The 18,754-nt window shown below is 41.5% G+C and overlaps 1 protein-coding gene across 3 annotated transcripts in view; it reads right to left on the bottom strand.

Moving 5' to 3' along the window:
- The window catches only part of DPY19L3 (dpy-19 like C-mannosyltransferase 3), an 81,695-nt gene that overhangs the window by 53,296 nt on the left and 9,645 nt on the right, over positions 1 to 18,754 (bottom strand). The window lies entirely within an intron of this gene.

The following is an 18,754-nucleotide window of genomic DNA, read 5'->3' as shown; positions in this document are numbered from 1 at the left end:
AACATCAGTGAGACACAAAACAGGGATGGCACACAAAAAAAATCTCCCAAATGAAAAGAAATATAATTGCATTAGACACCTACCTAAAAGCTATCAATATTACATAAGATCAATCATTTTCATTTTATTCTAAGAATAAAAGGCATTTGTAGTCAAATAAGGCAGACACATGAATTTTACTCTGACAAGTGTAACCCTGGTGGGAAGAGGTTTATGCAGGTAAATGGATATATGAAATATTTAAACTGCTTTTAGATAAGTATTCAACCCCAGAAGAACTGAAAACTTAAAAGTAATAGCTATTAGCCAATTTAGTTACAAGGTACTTTTATTAAATTTAAATTATTACTATAAAACATAGAAGCAATGAGCAATAATGACACGGAAGACTTTCTGGAATAATCCAATTAATACTGTTAGATGATACACTTTATTTATAGGTTGAGCAGCCCTAACCTGAAAAGCTGAAATCCAAATGAAACACTTTAAAATTGGATACTTTCTGAGAGCCAATATGATGCCACAAGTTACCCTGAAAGTGTTATTTTTTTCACTGTATTGATGGTATGTCATATTTTTTATTGTTAAGTACTTATGTGCGAATAAGTATAACAAAATGATTACTTATAAAGGTACCATGTAAATTCAGAGTCAGGAACAATGGTGATGCCAAATAACCATAGACTGTCCATTAGGATGGTTGAGATAGTGACACCTTTGTTTTCTGATGGTTCAGTGTCTACGAACTTTGTTTCATGCACAAACTTATGAACTATATTGTATAAAATCACCTTCGGGCTATGTGCATAAGGTACACATAAAACATAAATGAATTTCATGTTTACACCTGAATCCTATCCTCAAGATTTCTCATTATGTAGATGCAAATAATCCAAAATCTGAAATCCAAGACACTTCTGGCCCCAAGCATTTCAGATGAGGGATACTTAACCTGTACCTGTAAAAGCATAAATAAGTAAAAAGTTATAATCTATGTCATTAGAGATTCTTTTATACCAGTGTTAAAAACAAAACAAAACAAACCATGTCCTAGAATCTTTAACACATTGTCTAAAATATAATTCGATCTGTCTTTTTTTTTTTTTTTTTGAGACGGAGTTTCACTCTTGTTGCCCAGGCTGGAGTGCAATGGTGCGATCTCGGCTCACTGCAACCTCCAACGCCCAAGTTCAAGCGATTCTCCTGCCTCAGCCTCCCTAGTAGCTGGGATTACAGGCATGTGCACCACGCCTGGCTAATTTGGTATTTTTAGTAGAGACGGGGTTTCTCCATGTTGGTCAGGCTGGTCTCAAACTCCCGACCTCAGGTAATCCATCCGCCTCGGCCTCCCAAAGTGCTGGGATTACAGGTGTGAGCCACCACACCCGGCCATGCTTTTTCATATTATAGCAGATCCACATTCCACAAACCCAATGGGGGAAAGTGATAAATACTGAACATCTCATTTTCTAGCTAATGAACTTCTTTTAGCTCATTTTGCTTCCCCCTAACTCCAACTAATTTTCAAATGGTAATAAACATCTCATTAAAAGAACCACTCAGGTTGGGTGCAGTGTGGCTCATGCCTATAGCCATGCACTTTGGGAAGCTGAAGTGGGTGGATTGCTTGAGCTCAGGAGTTCAAGACCAGCCTGGGCAACATGGCAAAACCCTGTCTCTACAAAAAAAAAAAAAAGTAGCCAGGCATAACGGCATGTACCTGAACTCCCAGCTACTGGGGAGGTTGAGGAAGGAGGTTGAGACTCAGCCTACTGGGAGGCCGAGGCTGCAGTGAGCCATGATCAAGCCACTCCAGCCTGGATGATAGAGCGAGACCCTGCCTCAAAAAATAAAGAAAGAAAGAACTATTCATGCTATTATCTTCAGACTTAGAAATTATTTATTTAATGTATTTCTGCTACCCTCTAAATCTTTTTACCATTGTTTGTTAACTCCTTTTAGAAAAATGGGAGGTAGGGTAGCAAATCTTATATATTCAACTTCCTTTCACAGAAAACAAATTTATCCTGGGGAAATCAAGCATTTAAAAAAGGCCCATCAGGTTCTCAAATTTATTTTTTTTTTTTTTGGAGACAGGGTCTCACTCTGTCACCCAGGCTGAGTACGGTGGCATGATCACAGCTCATTGTAGCCTTTGCTACAGGTCAAGTGATCCTCTTGCCTTGGCTTCCAAGTAGCTGGGACTACAGGCACATGCCACTATGTCCGCCTAATTTCTATATTTTTTGTAGAGGTAAGGTTTCGCCATGTTGCCCAGGCAGGTCTTGAACTCCTGAGATTAAGTGATCCTCCTTCTGTGGCCTCCCAAAGTGCTGAGATTACAGGCAGGAGCCACAGTGCCTGGGCTTAAAATTTAATTTCAATAACACACTTGCTTTATAAAAAGGCTACCATATAATGATACAGATTTTTAAACTTTCATTGCTAGTGATTTGTGTTGTATCTTTCATAGCAGTAAAGGCAACTCTTCTGGGTAGTTATGTTAACCCACTCATTTTTTATCTTTGAGAAAACGTGCTCTATTGCTTTTGAGAATATAAAACCAACCTGGTATCACTCGTTTCTAGAATGTTCAAACCCCTACTCAGTCAAATAACCACAGAGGCTATGAATTGATGTTAACTGAGCAAATACTAGCTTTTGTCCATGCAAATAAGAACAACAACAACGTTAATTACATTATTTTTCTTTTCTCTAGCTTCCTTAAAGTGCTCAAAGGCACTTGAGGAGTGTGAAAATCCTCATGTCACACCTACATCCCAAATCAAACTGGAGAGCCAATAAAGAATGAAACAGTGAATTATATGGTTCTAAGAATAAAAGACCAGGGAATAAGAAAAAACGTTGCTCAAAGTACTAAAGGTAGAAAGCTCTTGTGTCCCATCTCTCCCTTTAATATAGCCAGAATGCATAAAGAACAGAGGGGGGACCTAATTAGTAAAAATGCATTCAAACATGATTAATTGGTAATCTAGCACCAGCTGTATAGAACCAAATGCTATACTTTATTAGACAGACACTTGCAAGTTTTACATCTGCTTCATGCTAAGAGAACATCTGCTTCACTCATTCAAATGCTTTTCCAGTTTTACAGCAATTTATACTTCGCTTGGTAGATCACACCCTTGAAAATATACACCAATAGTAGTTATCCTCTAAAGAATGCAAAATGAACAAATACTTCATATTCAATTTGCACAGGTTCCATGGGGAATGCAATGTTGACAGAACGAAAACATCTTCAAAGATAATGACAGAAAGAAGTGGAAAGACAAAACACTTGTATTTATAAAGAACTGTACAGCTGGCCGGATGTGATGGCTCACGTCTGTAATCCCAGCACTTTGGAGGCCCAGGCGGGTGGATCATGAAATCTGGAGTTCACGACCAGCCTGGCCAAGATGGTGAAACCCCGTCTCTACTAAAAATACAAAAAATTAGCTGAGCGTGGTGACAGGCGCCTGTAATCCCAGCTACTCAGGAGGCTGAGGCAGGAGAATCACTTGAACTCGGAGGGCAGAGGTTGCAGTGAGCTGAGATCGCGCCACTGCACTCCAGCCTGGGAGACAGAGGTCGACTCCATCTCAAAACGAACAAACAACAACAAAAACAAACAAACAAAAAAAACCTGTACAGCTAAAACCATTGAAGTAACAGTGTATATAGCAATTTAATAGAAGTACAAAAAGAAAAAAAAATGACTGCTCACAATAAATGATCACATTCCCCACAGGCACTCAAACAAGTTGCTGGCAATGCCAAAAAGGCTAAAGAGTCCTTTGAGACAAATGACACCAAATTTGGAAAGGAAACATCAAATTAGCTTTTTAAAAATCTCATGTAAATAGATCCCGCACATAATGTCTGGTCACCCTGGCCTGCCTTTAGCAAGAACCCTCTAAGCCTGGTTGAGCCAGGATGCCCCACATCCCAGGGGTTCCTCTTACTCATTTCCCAGCCACTGACCCCACCCCACTCCTTGGCTGCCTATTCCTACTTACCCATGCTGTACTAGGAGTTGAGTACAATCTCTCTCCACCACTGCAAGACCTCATTGCAGTGGTCCCTACATCTATCGCAATGGTCCTGAAGTCTTCCTCATCTTGCTTTAAAAAAAAAAAAAACAAAAAAAACTTATGTTTAAAAAAAACAAGAACAACTCACGTAAAAAAGTTCTGTTTACAGGCCGGGCGCAGTGGCTCACGCCTGTAATCCCAACACTTTGGGAAGCCGAGGTGGGCAGATCACTTGAGGTCAGGAGTTTGAGACGAGCCTGGCCAACACGGCAAAACCCCATCTTTACTAAAATACAAAAATTAGCTGGGCATTGTGGTGCATGTCTGTAATTCCAGCTACTTGGGAGGCTGAGGCATGAGAATTGCTCAAACCCGGGAGGTGGAAGTTGCAGTCAGCTGAGATCCCAGCACTGCACTCCAGCCTGGGTGATGGAGTGAGACTCGGTCTCAAAAAGAAAAAAAAAAAAAAATTTTTGTTTACAAAAATTGTCCCCCAAAATAATTAGACTGCTAGTAGTGGGGAAGCCACCGAAAAATTAACTTTATAAATGTAATCTGTTTCAGAATTAGGTTAACAAATTATCTCACCAAGAAATAGTAGCCCATAAGACAGCTGTTCTTAAAGTTCTATACTGGGAATCATGCCCTCAGCAAACGTATTTATGGCACATACATGGTTTATTGTCTGGTTAAATTCATGTCCATCTGTTAGAGGGGAATGATTCTTGCCCTAGAGTTGATTAAAGCCGTGGCATGTGAGAAGTGCCAAGCAGGGCTTGTGAGGAGGGCAGTCTGCTACTGAAGTGACAGTTCTTCCACTGGGCCCACACTCAGGCAATCAGCAGTCTTAGCACTACTGTACTACTATCGTGTGGATTAACCCTATCTATTCTGAAGTCTCCTTGCTTTGCAGGAGTATTCAATGGGAAGACATGCAAATTTGGCAATATCAAATAAATAAGAATAACAGTGGAAAATGTTAGCACAAGGAAAAAAGACTAAAAAGGAAGAGTGACCTTGGTGCTTATAGCCAAAGGAGAACTGCCTTCCTTATCACTGCACATTTATTTGCTGGGGAAACAAAAAGGGGCAAGAATTTAGTATTTGACCGAAAGATGTTTATGTTCCAACAAGAAAGAAGAATGCGGGGTGCGGTGGCTCACGCTTACAACCCCAGCACTTTGGAAGGCCGAGGCAGGTGGATTACTGGAGCCCAGGACTTTAAGACCAGCTGGGCAAGACCCAGGCTGTACTAAAAATATAAAAAATTAGCTGGGCACGGTGGTATGCCCCTGTAGTTCCAGCTACTTGAGGGGTTGCAGTGGGGGAATCACCTGAGCTCAGGAAGTCGAGGCTACAGTGAGCTGAGATCGCACCACTGCACTCCAGACTGGAAGACAGAGCAAGATCCTGTCTCAAAAACAAACAAACAAACAACAAAACACCAAAGAAAGAACACCTTGTAAACAAAGGGAAACGACTTCAGGCACGCCTCATCTCACTGTGCCTCACTTTCCTGCCCTTTGCAGATGATGCATTTTTACAAATTGAAACTTAGTGGCAACTGTGCATCAAACAACTATCAACACCATTTCTGCAACAGCTATTGCTCACTTTTTGTCTCTGTCACATTTTAGTAATTCTCCTAATATTTCACATTTTTCTTTATTATTATACCTGCCACGGGATCTGGGATCAGTGATCTTTGATGTTATTAATACTACTGTAACTGTTTTGGGGCACAATAAACCACACCCATGTAAGACAGTGAACTGAAATGTGTGTGTTCTGACAGCTCTGTCATTCTTCTGTCTCATTTCCTCTCCCCAGGCCTCTCTGCTCTCTGAGACACAATAATATTGGAATTAATAACTTTATAATAGCCTCTAAGCGTTGAAAGAAGTGTGGCACGTCTCTCACTTTAAATGGAAAGCTAGAGATGATAAGTTAGTGAGGAAACCATGTCGAAAGTTGAGAGAGACCAAAAACTAGGCCTCCTGTGCCAAACAGCCAAGCTGTTAACACAAAGGAAAAGTTATGGAAGGAAATTAAAAGTGCTACTCCAATGAATGCACCAATGGTAAGAATGAAAAACAGCCTCATTGCTAATACGGGGAAAGTCTAATGCTCTGATAGAAAATCAAACCATCTAAAACATTCTCTTAAGCCAACGCCTAATCCAGAGCAAGGCCCTAACTCTCTTCAATTCTGTGAAGGCTAGAGAGGTGAGGAAGCTGCAGAAGAAAAGCTGGAAGCTAGCAGAGGTTGGTTCATGAGTTTGAGGGGAAGTAGCCATCTCCCTAACATACAAGTGCAAGGTGAAGCTGAAAGTGCTGATGGAAAAGCTGCAGCAAGTCATCCAGAAGATCCAGCTAAGATCGCTGATGAAGGTGCCTACATTAAACAACAGATACTCAATGTAGATGAAACAGTCTTCTATTGGAAGAAGATGCCATCTCGGACTTTCACAACTCAAGAGGAGAAGTCAATGCCTGACTTCAAAGCTTCAGAGCATAGGCTGACTCTCGTTAGGGGCTAATACAGCTGGTGGCTTTAAGTTGAAGCCAATGTTCACTTAACATTCTGAAAATCCTAGGGCCCTTATTAAGAATGAAATGAAATCTACTCTGCTTGTGCTCTAGAGATGGACCACAAAACCTGGATGACAGCACGTGTGTTGACAGCATGATTTACTATTTTAGGCCCACTGTTGAGATCTACTACTCAGGAAAAAAAAAATTCTTTTCAAAATACTACTGCTCACTGATAATGCATCTGGTTATCTGTGTTATTTTCATGCCTGCTAACACAAAATTCATTCTACAGCCCATGGATCAAGGAATAATTTTGACTTTTGAGTCTTAATTTTTTCTTTTTTTTTTTTTTTGAGACAAGAGTCTCGCTCTGTTACCCAGGATGGAGCACAATGGTGCCATCTCAGCTCACTGCAACCTCTGCCTCATGGGTTCAAGTGATCCTTCTGCCTCAGCCTCCCTAGTAGCTGGGACTACAGATGTGTGCCATCACGCCTGGCTAATTTTTGTATTTTTAATAGATACAGAGTTTTACTATTTTGGCCCGGCTGGTCTTGAACTCCTGACCTCAAGTGATCTGCCTGCCTTGGCCTCCAAAGTGCTGAGATTACAGGCATGAGCCACAGTGCCTCGTCTGATGGTATACTTTGGAGTACGAAAATGTCTAATTTTGATGAAGACCAATTTATTTATTTATTTTTAATCGTGTTTTTAGTGTGGTCTCTATGAAGTTTTGGCCTACTCCATAGTTATAAAAGATTTATTTGCATGTTTTCTTCTAAATGTTTTATAGTTTTAGACATTTAGGCCTATGATCCATTCTGAGTTAATTTTTGTGTATGGTGTGAGGCAGTGGTCTAACTTCATTCTTTTGCATGTGAATATCCATTTGTTTATAGACCATTTATTGAAGACTATTCTTTCTCCACGTTAACTGTCCTTCCTGGTGCGCTGCTGAAAATCACTTGACCATCTAAGGATTTATGTCTGTATTCCCAATTTTATTCCATTGATCTATATGTCTATCCTTATGCCAGCACCAGAGTCTTGATTACTGTGGCTGTATAGTAAGTTCTGAAGTCAGAAAGTTTGAGTCTTACAACTTTGTTCTTTTTTCAAAACTGTTTTAGCTATTCTGAGTCCCCTGAGTTTCCATATACGTTTTAGGACTAGCTTGTCAATTTCTGTGAAAAGTCCACCAGGGATTCTGAAAGGGATCATGTTGACTCTGTAGATCAACTTGAAGATCTACAGAGATCTTTTTTTGTTTTTGAGACAGGGTCTTGCTCTGTTGCCCAGGCTGGAGCACAATGGCATGATCTTGGCTCACTGAAGACTTGGCTTCCTGAGCTCAGGTGATCATCCCATTGCACCCTCTCAAGTAGCTGGGGGTAAGTTCTGTGCCACCAAGCCTGGCTAATTTTTTTTTTAGTATTTTTAGTAAAGACAAGTTTTCACCATGTTGCCCAGGCTTGTGTGTCTTATCAGTTTTAAATCAAACTTTTTGACTTCCAGTTATAAAAGAGAAAGAAATCAGGATATTCCCATCCATATTTATTTCTTTTTCTTTTCTTTTTTTTTTTAGAGACAGGGTCTCACTCTGTCGCCCAGACCGGAGTGCAGTGCTGTGATCATAGCTCACTGCACCTCAGGTGACCCTCCTGTCTCAGCTTCCCAAGTAACTGGGGCTGCAGGTGCACACTACCACACCCAGCTAATTTTTTTAAATTTTTTTGTAGAGATGGGATCTCACTATGTTGCCCAGGCTGGTCTTGAACTTCTGGGCTCAAGCAATCCTCCCACCTTTTGCCCTCTGGAGTGCTGAGATGACAGCTGTGAACCCCTGTGCCAGCTGGCCTCCCCAATCTTTTTTTTTTTTTTTTTTGAGATGGTCTCATTCTGTCACCCAGGCTGGAGGACAATGGCACAATCTTAGCTAATGACAACCTCTGTGTCCTGAGCTCAAGTGACCCTCCTACCTCAGTCTCCTGAGTAGGTAGGACTATAGGCACATGCCACCATGCCTGGCAAATTGTTTTTTTTTAAATTTTATTATTATTATACTTTAAGTTTTAGGGTACATGTGCACAACGTGCAGGTTTGTTACATACGTATACATGTGCCATGTTTGTGTGCTGCACCCATTAACTCGTCATTTAGCATTAGGTATATCTCCTAATGCTATCCCTCCCCACTCCCCCCACCCCACAACAGTCCCCAGAGTGTGATGTTCCCCTTCCTGTGTCCATGAGTTCTCATTGTTCAATTCCCACCTATGAGTGAGAACATGCGGTGTTTGGTTTTTTGTCCTTGCGATAGTTTGCTGAGAATGACGGTTTCCAGTTTCATCCATGTCCCTACAAAGGACATGAACTCATCATTTTTGATGGCTGCATAGTATTCCATGGTGTATATGTGCCACATTTTCTTAATCCAGTCTATCGTTGTTGGACATTTAGGTTCGTTCCGAGTCTTTGTTATTGTGAATAGTGCCGCTATAAACATACGTGTGCATGTGTCTTTATAGCAGCATGATTTATAATCCTTTGGGTATATACCCAGTAATGGGATGGCTGGGTCAAACGGTATTTCTAGTTCTAGATCCCTGAGGAATTGCCACACTGAATTCCACAATGGTTGAACTAGTTTACAGTCCCACCAATAGTGTAAAAGTGTTCCTATTTCTCCATATCCTCTCCAACACCTGTTGTTTCCTGACTTTTTAATGATCACCATTCTAACTGGTGTGAGATGGTATCTCACTGTGGTTTTGATTTGCATTTCTCTGATGGCCAGTGATGATGAGCATTTTTTCATTTGCTTTTTGGCTGCATAAATGCCTTCTTTTGAGAAGTGTCTGTTCATATCCTTCACCCACTTTTTGATGGGGTTGTTTTTTCCTTGTAAATTTGTTTGAGTTCATTGTAGATTCTGGATATTAGCCCTTTGTCAGATGAGTAGGTTGCAAAAATTTTCTCCTATTCTGTAGGTTGCCTGTTCACTCTGATGGTAGTTTCTTTTGCTGTGCAGAAGCTCTTTAGTTTAATTAGATCCCATTTGTCAATTTTGGCTTCTGTTGCCATTGCTTTTGGTGTTTTAGACATGAAGTCCTTGCCCATGCCTACGTCCTGAATGGTATTGCCTAGGTTTTCTTCTAGGGTTTTCATGGTTTTAGGTCTAACATTTAAGTCTTTAATCCATCTTGAATTTTTTGTGTAAGGTGTAAGGAAGGGATCCAGTTTCAGCTTTCTACATATGGCTAGCCAGTTTTCCCAGCACCATTTATTAAATAGGGAATCCTTTCCCCATTGCTTTTGTCAGGTTTGTCAAAGATCAGATAGTTGTAGATATGTGGCATTATTTCTGAGGGCTCTGTTCTGTTCTATTGGTCTATATCTCTGTTTTGGTACCAGTACCATGCTGTTTTGGTTACTGTAGCCTTGTAGTATAGTTTGAAGACAGGTAGTGTGATGCCTCCAGCTTTGTTCTTTTGGCTTAGGATTGACTTGGCGATGCGGGCTCTTTTTTGATTCCATATGAACTTTAAAGTAGTTTTTTCCAATTCTGTGAAGAAAGTCATTGGTAGCTTGATGGGGATGGCATTGAATCTATAAATTACCTTGGGCAGTATGACCATTTTCACGATATTGATTCTTCCTACCCATGAGCATGGAACGTTCTTCCATTTGTTTGTATCCTCTTTTATTTCATTGAGCGCGGTTTGTAGTTCTCCTTGAAGAAGTCCTTCACATCCCTTGTAAGTTGTATTCCTAGGTATTTTATTCTCTTTGAAGCAATTGTGAATGGGAGTTCACTCATGATTTGGCTCTCTGTCTGTTATTGGTGTATAAGAATGCTTGTGATTTCTGTATATTGATTTTGTATCCTGAGACTTTGCTGAAGTTGCTTATCAGCTTGAGGAGATTTTGGGCTGAGACGATGGGGTTTTCTAGATATACTTTTTTTTTTTTTTTTTTAAGAGATGGGGTTTCACCATGTTGCTCAGGCTTGTCTTGAACTACTGAGCTCAAGCGATCCTGCCGCCTTGGCCTCCCAAAGTGCTGGGATGACAGGCATGAGCCACTGTGCCCAGTCAGCCTCCACCATCTTTTACTCTCTTCCCCTTCCTCTTTTATCTTGTGTTATACGTATTACACTGTTATGTTATTATTACACTATTGTGTATTATAACATTATTACTTATGTTGGCATTCTTATTAGGTTGATGCAAAAGTAATTGTGGTTTTTGCCATTTAAAAGTAATGGCGGCCGGGCATGGTGGCTCACACCTGTAATCCTAACTTTGGGAGGCAGAAGTGGATGGACTGCCTGAGCTCAGGAGTTCGAGACCAGCCTGGCATATCTTGAACAGCCTGACATGGCAAAACCCTGTCTCTACTAAAAATACCAAAAAAAAAAAAAAAAAAAAATTAGCTGGGCATGGTGGTGCATGCCTATAATCCCAACTACTGGGGAGGCTGAGACAAAACTGCTTGAACCCAGAAGGCAGAAGTTGCAGTGAGCCAAGATCACGCCACTTCATTCCAGCCTAGGCGACAGAGCGAGCTCTGTTTCATAAATAAATAAATAAATAAATAAATAAATAAAATTAATGACAAGACCTACATTACTTTTGCACCTAATATAACATTATATCATACACATTTTGTTCTATCACTAATTTTTAGTTTTAGTCCTACAGTTAAATAAATTTGAGCCCCACTGAGCATCTTTCTGCCATTGTTTTTCCATGTATCTCATGGACAGATGAAGTTTTTCCTCTTCCAATTTCTTCAGGTTTTCTTAAAAATACATATTTCTAGGAACAAAAAAGTTTGTATGCCATCTTTATATGCAATGAAATGACTGGGTTAAAATGTGTAAATCACTTTCTTTTACTTGAGCATTTTCTAGGCATCATTCATGGTCTTTGACCATTAGACGTTACTGTGGAGAAGCTGAATGCTAGGTTGACCTTTGTTTCTCCTTATTGGTAACTTGATCTTTTCGTCTAGAATGTCCAAAGGTTTCTTTACATATTTAAGTTCAGCAACTTCGGAGAACTCTATCCTGCTAATGATTTTTCCAGGCCAATTTATCCTGGAACCTGCACTGCCCCTTCAATTAGTAGATTCAAATTTCCTTTTACTTTTGGAAAGTTTCCTTGAATTACATCTTTAAACGTGTGTGTGCGTGTGTGTGTGTGTGTGTGTTTTCCTGATTTATTGTTCTCGTTCTTTTTTTGGGACACAAATGATGCATGCTTGCTGCTCTTTGTCCTCAATTGTCACTTGCTGTCTCATACTGTCACTTTATTCAATCTCCTTTCATTTTGTTGACCTCTCTCAGTCCTGTCCAACATTGCTCTTTCTGTACATTCTACGGATTCTAGTCTCCTGTATGTTGCATCTGAGACGGTCGTAATTTCTATAATGATTCTACTTTGTAATTCTATTTCTTGTCTAAAGTCTGCCAGTTCATATTTCACCTCCTTTTGTTCTCTTGAAGGCGGCACACACCTTCTTATGTTTCTGCTTTGTATTCATCTTCCACAGTGGCAAATGATTATCTTTTAATGTGACATGTGTGGTTACGACCTCCACATCTCCACTGTAAAATTCTTCTGGTGACTGTTCTTCACCAATGATGTCTGCTTGTTGTTCTCTTCTCTTTTTTGTTGCAGTATCACTGGACAATCTTGTCCCAGTTCCTTCCTTATCAGTTGTCAGAATGTGGCAAGTTCTTACTACACAAGCTACTTGCAGGAAGTTCATGTGGGGGTGAGGCCAGGCACACAGCTCAAGTCAGCAAGAATTTTCATTATATAGGGTGGTTTACAAGGATGAGTTCTTCAGTCTTTTCCTCATTTTAGTCAACAGAACTTGATAACTTTGGGGATCTTTGAAATGCAGTTGCCTCCCTTCATTCCTGTCCTCTTAAATTCCATCTCTTACAAATATGGCTTGTCTCTGTGATCGCTCCTTCCGGCCTGTCTAGCATGCTGTTCTTCATAGCAGAGTGGCCCCATGAGAGCGGCTGCCACTATTGCCTGCACACCCATCCCATGGTCCTACTCAGGGTGCTGTTGGTTTTGCCCCTTAGGAGATGCCACTAACTTTGGAGGACGACGCTTTACTCCCTTCATCTGACCCCTGCAGCTTACAGACTCCTCTTTCTCTCTCTTTTTTTTTTTTTTTTTTGTGATGAAGTCTCGCTTTGTCACCCAGGCTGGAGTGCAGTGGTGCAATCTCGACTCACTGCAACCTCTCCCTCCCAGGTTCAAGCGATTCTCCTGCTTCAGCTGGGATTACAGGAGTGCACCACCACACCTGGCTAATTTTTGTATTTTTAGTAGAGACAAGGTTTTGTCATGTTGGCCAGGCTGGTCTTGAACTCCTGGACTCAAGTGATGTGCCCACCTCGGCCTCCCAAAGTGCTGGGATTACAGGCGTGAGCCATCATGCCTGGCCGCAGACTCTTCTCTCAGCATCTTTCTGAGTGCCACTGGATTTGGCAGCCCCCTTCATCAAAGCTGCAACTTGATTATCTATTTTTCACATTCCTTAATTGCTCTGAGGGAATTCCAAGAAAGAAGGAACTGATACCACTACATTGCCACTTTAAAGTGAGAATAAGTAAGCCAAGTTAGGATTTAACTGTACTATTATAAACAATCTAACTATCCAAAGTTGGGAGCATGGAAATAGTGGAATAATCAAGAGTATAAAAACTTCAAAAATATGAAATTATAAAACCATAACTATTTACATAATTATAAAAGTTTTGTGAAAATGTATATATGGAAAAAGCAGATAAGGTAGATTATAAAAACTAGCTATACTGGGGTCATAAATAAGTAAAATATTTAGGCACTTCGGATGAAGAATAGAAGGTAAAAATGAAAACTGCTTTTTGTTAAGGGTAATGAATATTAAGTAATGTTTTTCATTTAAAATTTTTCATTATTGTTACAACATAGTTTCAATAATTAAAAAATAATACACACTTGAAAAATAAAAATGAAGACTATACAGATGCCTACTATATAATTTATTAAACACATGGCAGGGCGCGGTGGCTCACGCTTGTAATCCCAGCACTTTGGGAGGCAGAGACTGGTGAACACCTGGGTCAGGAGTTCGAGAACAGTCTGACCAACATGGCAAAACCTTGTCTCTACTAAAAATACAAAAATTAGCTGGGCGTGGTGGTGCGCACCTGTAATCCCAGCTACTCTACTCAGGAGGCTGAGGCAGGAGACTCGCTTGAACTCGGGAGGCAAAGGTTGCAGTGAGCCAAGACTACACTATTGTACCCCAGCCTGGGCGACAGAGTGAGACTCCATCTCAACAACAACAACAAAAAAACAAAACTACCAAACAAAAATAACTTAAAATGCATCCACTGGCTCCTGTACCTGCCAGGACTAACCATATCGTATCCTTGAAGGCAAGCTCCGGAAGTCACGTCCTTTGGTTCTAGTTCCCATCCAGATTCTTCACGGCAGCCAGTGCCTCCCCTTTTCCTCTGCCTACCTCATACCCCGCAGCCCCAGCAGTTGACTCTACTGCAGAAGACTGGAAGCTACTTAGCACTGATGACGTGCCAGGCACCATAAGGGCAGAACACCAAGTAAGAAAACGGGCTTTTACTAGCTGGGAGTGGTGGCTCATGCCTGTAATCCCAGCATTTTGGGAGGCTGAGGTGGGTGGATCACGAGGTCAAGAGATCGAGACCATCCTGGCCAAGATGGTGAAACCCCGTCTCCACTAAAAATACAAAAATTAGCCGGGCGTGGTGGCGCCTGCCTGTAATCCCAGCTACTCGGGAGGCTGAGGCAGGAGTACCGCATGAACCCAGGAGGCAGAGGTTGCAGTGAGCCAAAATCGTGCCACTGCACTCCAGCCTGGGTGACAGAGCAAGACTCCGTCTCAAAAAAAAGAAAGGGGGAGGTGTGCCTTTTACTTTTTGTTTACAATAAAGGGCAGTGAAAAAGTAGGTTGCATTGAAAGGACAATTTAGAGTTAGTGTTTGGGCTCTGAAGATAGGCAGATTAAACAGAATACGTAGGTCGGGCATTGGGGCTCATGTCTATAATCCCAGCACTCTGGGAGGCCCAGGTGGGTGGCTTGCTTGAGGCCAAGAGTTCAAGAACAGCCTGGACAACAAAGTGAGACTCTGTCTCTACAAAAAATGAAAAAATTAGCTGGCACCACTTGGGAGGCTGAGGTTGGTGGATCGCTTGAGCCTAGGAGTTCAAGGTTGCAGTGACCTTGATTGCACCACTGCACTCCAGCCTGAGTGACAGAGTGAGAACCTGTCTCAAAAAACAGGTACAAATAGGCCAGGCACGGTGGCTCATGCCTGTAATCCCTGCACTTTGGGAGGCTGAGGCAGGTGGATCACGAGGTCAGGAGATGGAGACCATCCTGGCTAATACTGTGAAACTCCGTCTCTACTAAAAAATACAAAAAATTAGCCGGGTCTGGCGGCGGGCGCCTGTAGTCCCAGCGACTCGGGAGGCTGAGGCAGGAGAATGGCGCGAACCCGGGAGGTGGAGCTTGCAGGGAGCCGAGATCGCGCCACTGCACTCCAGCCTGGGCGACACACTGAGACACTGTCTCAAAAAAAAAAAAAAAAAAGGTACAAATAAATACAGTATGTATTAAAATGCCCCCAAATAGTTCCAAGCATGTAACAGACATTCAATAAAGGGTATTTTAAAAAAACTTGAATACTTTCAATTTCCCAGCAAGGGAAATATAATACAATTAAGACAACAGAAAAATAACTTAAAATTTTAAAAATATGCTGAGAAAGGATACTAGATATATCTTTTATAAGACTATATGAAACCAGTATCTTTTCCTTCAACTTTCCAGTTGCTATTTCAGGATTCCCACTTTTCATATACAAACAATACAACAAACATTTAAAAAATCATTTCAAATGCATAAATTCAGTGTATAACTTGTCTATTACATAAGCAATACTGTTACTCTCTGAATAATTACAACTACTTCAAAGTATTCAAAAATAAAATCAAAGTATTTTCATTAAACACTAACCTATCAATTTTGATGAGAAAAAGTTATAACCCCAAAGCAGGAAAGGAAAACAGATTTACTCTTCTCAAATAATTCCCCAATATAGAAATGGTATAAATTATAGGAGATTTATAAAGGAATATACACTCCAAAAATGAGCTTTTCTTCAGCCAAATAAGGTCTTTGTTCAGTGCTATTTATAATTTCTAATTGTTTATTGACAGAAAATATGTACATATTTAAAAATTAAATCAGAGTAATTAAAAAAAAATTTAGTTCCTGAGTTGTACTACCCCATTTCAAGTGCTCAATAGCCACATGTGGCCACTGTACTAGGCAGTGCATACACTGAACACTTCCTTCATTATAGTCCTATTGGACAATGCTGATCTAGAGAATCTAAGCAAAACACGAAACCAAATGCCTATGCAGAGGTATTAACAGGTTTGAGAAATGGTTCTAACATTGGAGGATTCTTCTTGTGATATAGGCGACAACCCAAAATGTGTGCTATGGACTACTGCTTGAACAAAGAGAAAAAAAATGGAGTAAGACTCTGAGCTCGATTGTAAGTTTCAGAGGACAAGGGTGGTGGGTGGGGAAAAGCGCCTGTTTTATAGCTTCCCAGATAGTATGTGAGGCACAGACAGAAACTGGCCCAGGTTCTCTTTCCCTTCTCATTTTACACACTCTTGAAACAATCTCACCCACACATCTACAAGATGGTAATATGAAAATGTCCATTTCCAACACAGACGGAACTCCTGCCTTCAGCCCCGTAAGTCTAGCTTCCTTTACTCCATATTTCTATGTGGACTGCTTTAAAAGTGCCTCACAACACAGTCAAACCTGAGCTTGTTTTTCCCTGCCTTGCCTCCTGTGCAAGAAAGAATTTGGCTGACCTCTGTCCCTAGTTACGGAGAGGTAACCTTGTATTAGTCCATTCCTCATGCTTCTGATAAAGACATACCCGAGACTGGGTAATTTAAGAAGGAAAGAGGTTTAATGGAGTCATAGTTCCACATGGCTGGAGAGGTCTCACAATCATGGCAGAAAGTGAATGAGGAGCAGTCAAGTCTTACATGGTGGCAGGCAGACAGTGTGTGAGGGGGAACTCCCCTCTATAAAACCATCAGATCTGACCAGGCGCGGTAGCTCACACCTGTAATCCCAGCACTTTGGGAGGCCAAGGAGGGCAGATCACAAGGTCAGGAGTTCAAGATCAGCCTGACCAACATGGTGAAACCCCATCTCTACTAAAAATACAAAAATTAGCCAGGCGTGGTGGCACGCACCTGTAATCTCAGCTACTCAGGTGGCTGAGGCAGGAGAATTGCTTGAACCCAGGAGGCAGAGCCTGCAGTGAGCCAAGATCGTGCCACTGCACTCCAGTCTGGATGACAGAGCGAGACTCCGTCTCAAAAAAAATTAAAATAAATAAAGCCATCAGATCTCGTGACACTATCATGAGAACAGCACAGGAAAGGCCCGCCCCCATGATTCAATTACCTCCCACTGGGTCCCTCCCACAACATGTGGGAATTATGGGAACTACAATTAAAGATGAGATTTGGGTGGGGGACACAGCCAAACCGTATCAAAACTCTACCCTCTAGGAATAAAGAATCTGGCTGCTCTTTGTCCCCAGTTCCTGGGAGATAGCCTCTAAATCCTTGGAACTTCTAAGTGATGAGAGTGTCTTTGTTATTCATGGTAGGTTCTTCAGACCTCATCTGAAAGCCTGTGCTAGCAGGTGACAGGGTGAGCTCCTAATTTGTGCTAAAGAGATGACTCAGGATTGGGGCTGGCCATGCCAGAACACTCAACCATGTGGCCTGAGAGTCAGGGCTTTGAGCCATATGCTAGCAGCCCAACCTCTAAGGAGCAGAAAAGGGCTGGAGATTGAGTCCAGCCTTGTGGGCAATAATCCAATCAATCATGCCTACATAACGAAACCTCAATAAAAACTAGACACCAGTACTCAGAAGAGCTTCTTTGGTTGGCTCCACATAGTGTAACACACTGATGTGCCAGGAGGGTAATGGGCCTGACTCCATGGGGAAAAGATAATGAAAGCTTCCAATGGGACCCTCGAAGACTTGGCTGCATGTGTCACTCCCTTTGGCTGGTTCTGATTTGTAATCTTTTGCTATAATAAATCTGTAGTCATAATATAGCACTTCCCTGAATTCTGTGAGTTGTTCTAGTGAATTATTGAACCTGAGCGGCTGGTGGGAACCTCAGAATTTGTAGCCAGCTGGTCAGAAGTGAGGGTTGCCTGGGGGGGCCCCAAACTTGCCACTGGTGTGTGAAACAAAGGCATTTTTATAGAGAGCTGTGCCCCCATCCTGTGGGGTCTGGCCTAACGGTGGGTAGCTGGTGTCAGAACTCACTGATCCTCCAGCTCTGCTCCTCCTGGTGCTCATTGTCACAGTAAACAGCATGTCCATCCATCCACCCCGCTGCTAAGGAGACCAAGCAGCTTGGACCGACAGCCTCTCAACTGTTCCCTCTCAACAGACTTCCAAACAATGAATCAAGACATCCTTCCAAGTCCACTTCCTAAAAAGCTCTGACTCTGTTTACGTCTCTGCAACTCTTATGCAGCCTCAAAGCCCTAAGTGATCTGTTCTTCTCCTCTCTTCTACCTTCTCATCGCTCATAAAACTCTGGCCACATGCACCTTCTCTCTGATCCTGGATTTGCCAAGTTCATTCCTACCTTAGACACTTTTGGCTTGCTGTTTCCTCTGCCTAGAATGTTCTCACAGATCTTAGCTTGGCTGGTTCCTTCTATAATATCATGTAGGTTTTGGTTTACATGTCCTCACAGTGGTCTGCTTTACTTCCCAATTCCAAGTAGCCTTCTAGTGACTATCTCATCATCCTGTGTGACTTTCACCACAGGACTCATTTTCATTTTCTTTCTGATTTTTCCCCTTTTCATCATAATTAAGTTCTATGTCGCATTCAATGCTTTATTCCCAGGGCCTACAAAAGTGTCTGACATACAGAAGATATTCACTTACTGAATATCTGAATGCGATATTTAAATATTACTGAATCCACTGAATTGGATTATCTTAGCAGTTTCCTGACTTTAGTTTTGCTCTCCTCAAATCCATTTTCCACATCAC

This window comes from Hylobates moloch, unplaced genomic scaffold (genome assembly GCF_009828535.3).
Source record: "Hylobates moloch isolate HMO894 unplaced genomic scaffold, HMol_V3 SCAFFOLD_12, whole genome shotgun sequence".
NCBI classification, from domain to species: domain Eukaryota; kingdom Metazoa; phylum Chordata; class Mammalia; order Primates; family Hylobatidae; genus Hylobates; species Hylobates moloch.
This window is presented reverse-complemented; position numbering and strand designations above follow the sequence as displayed.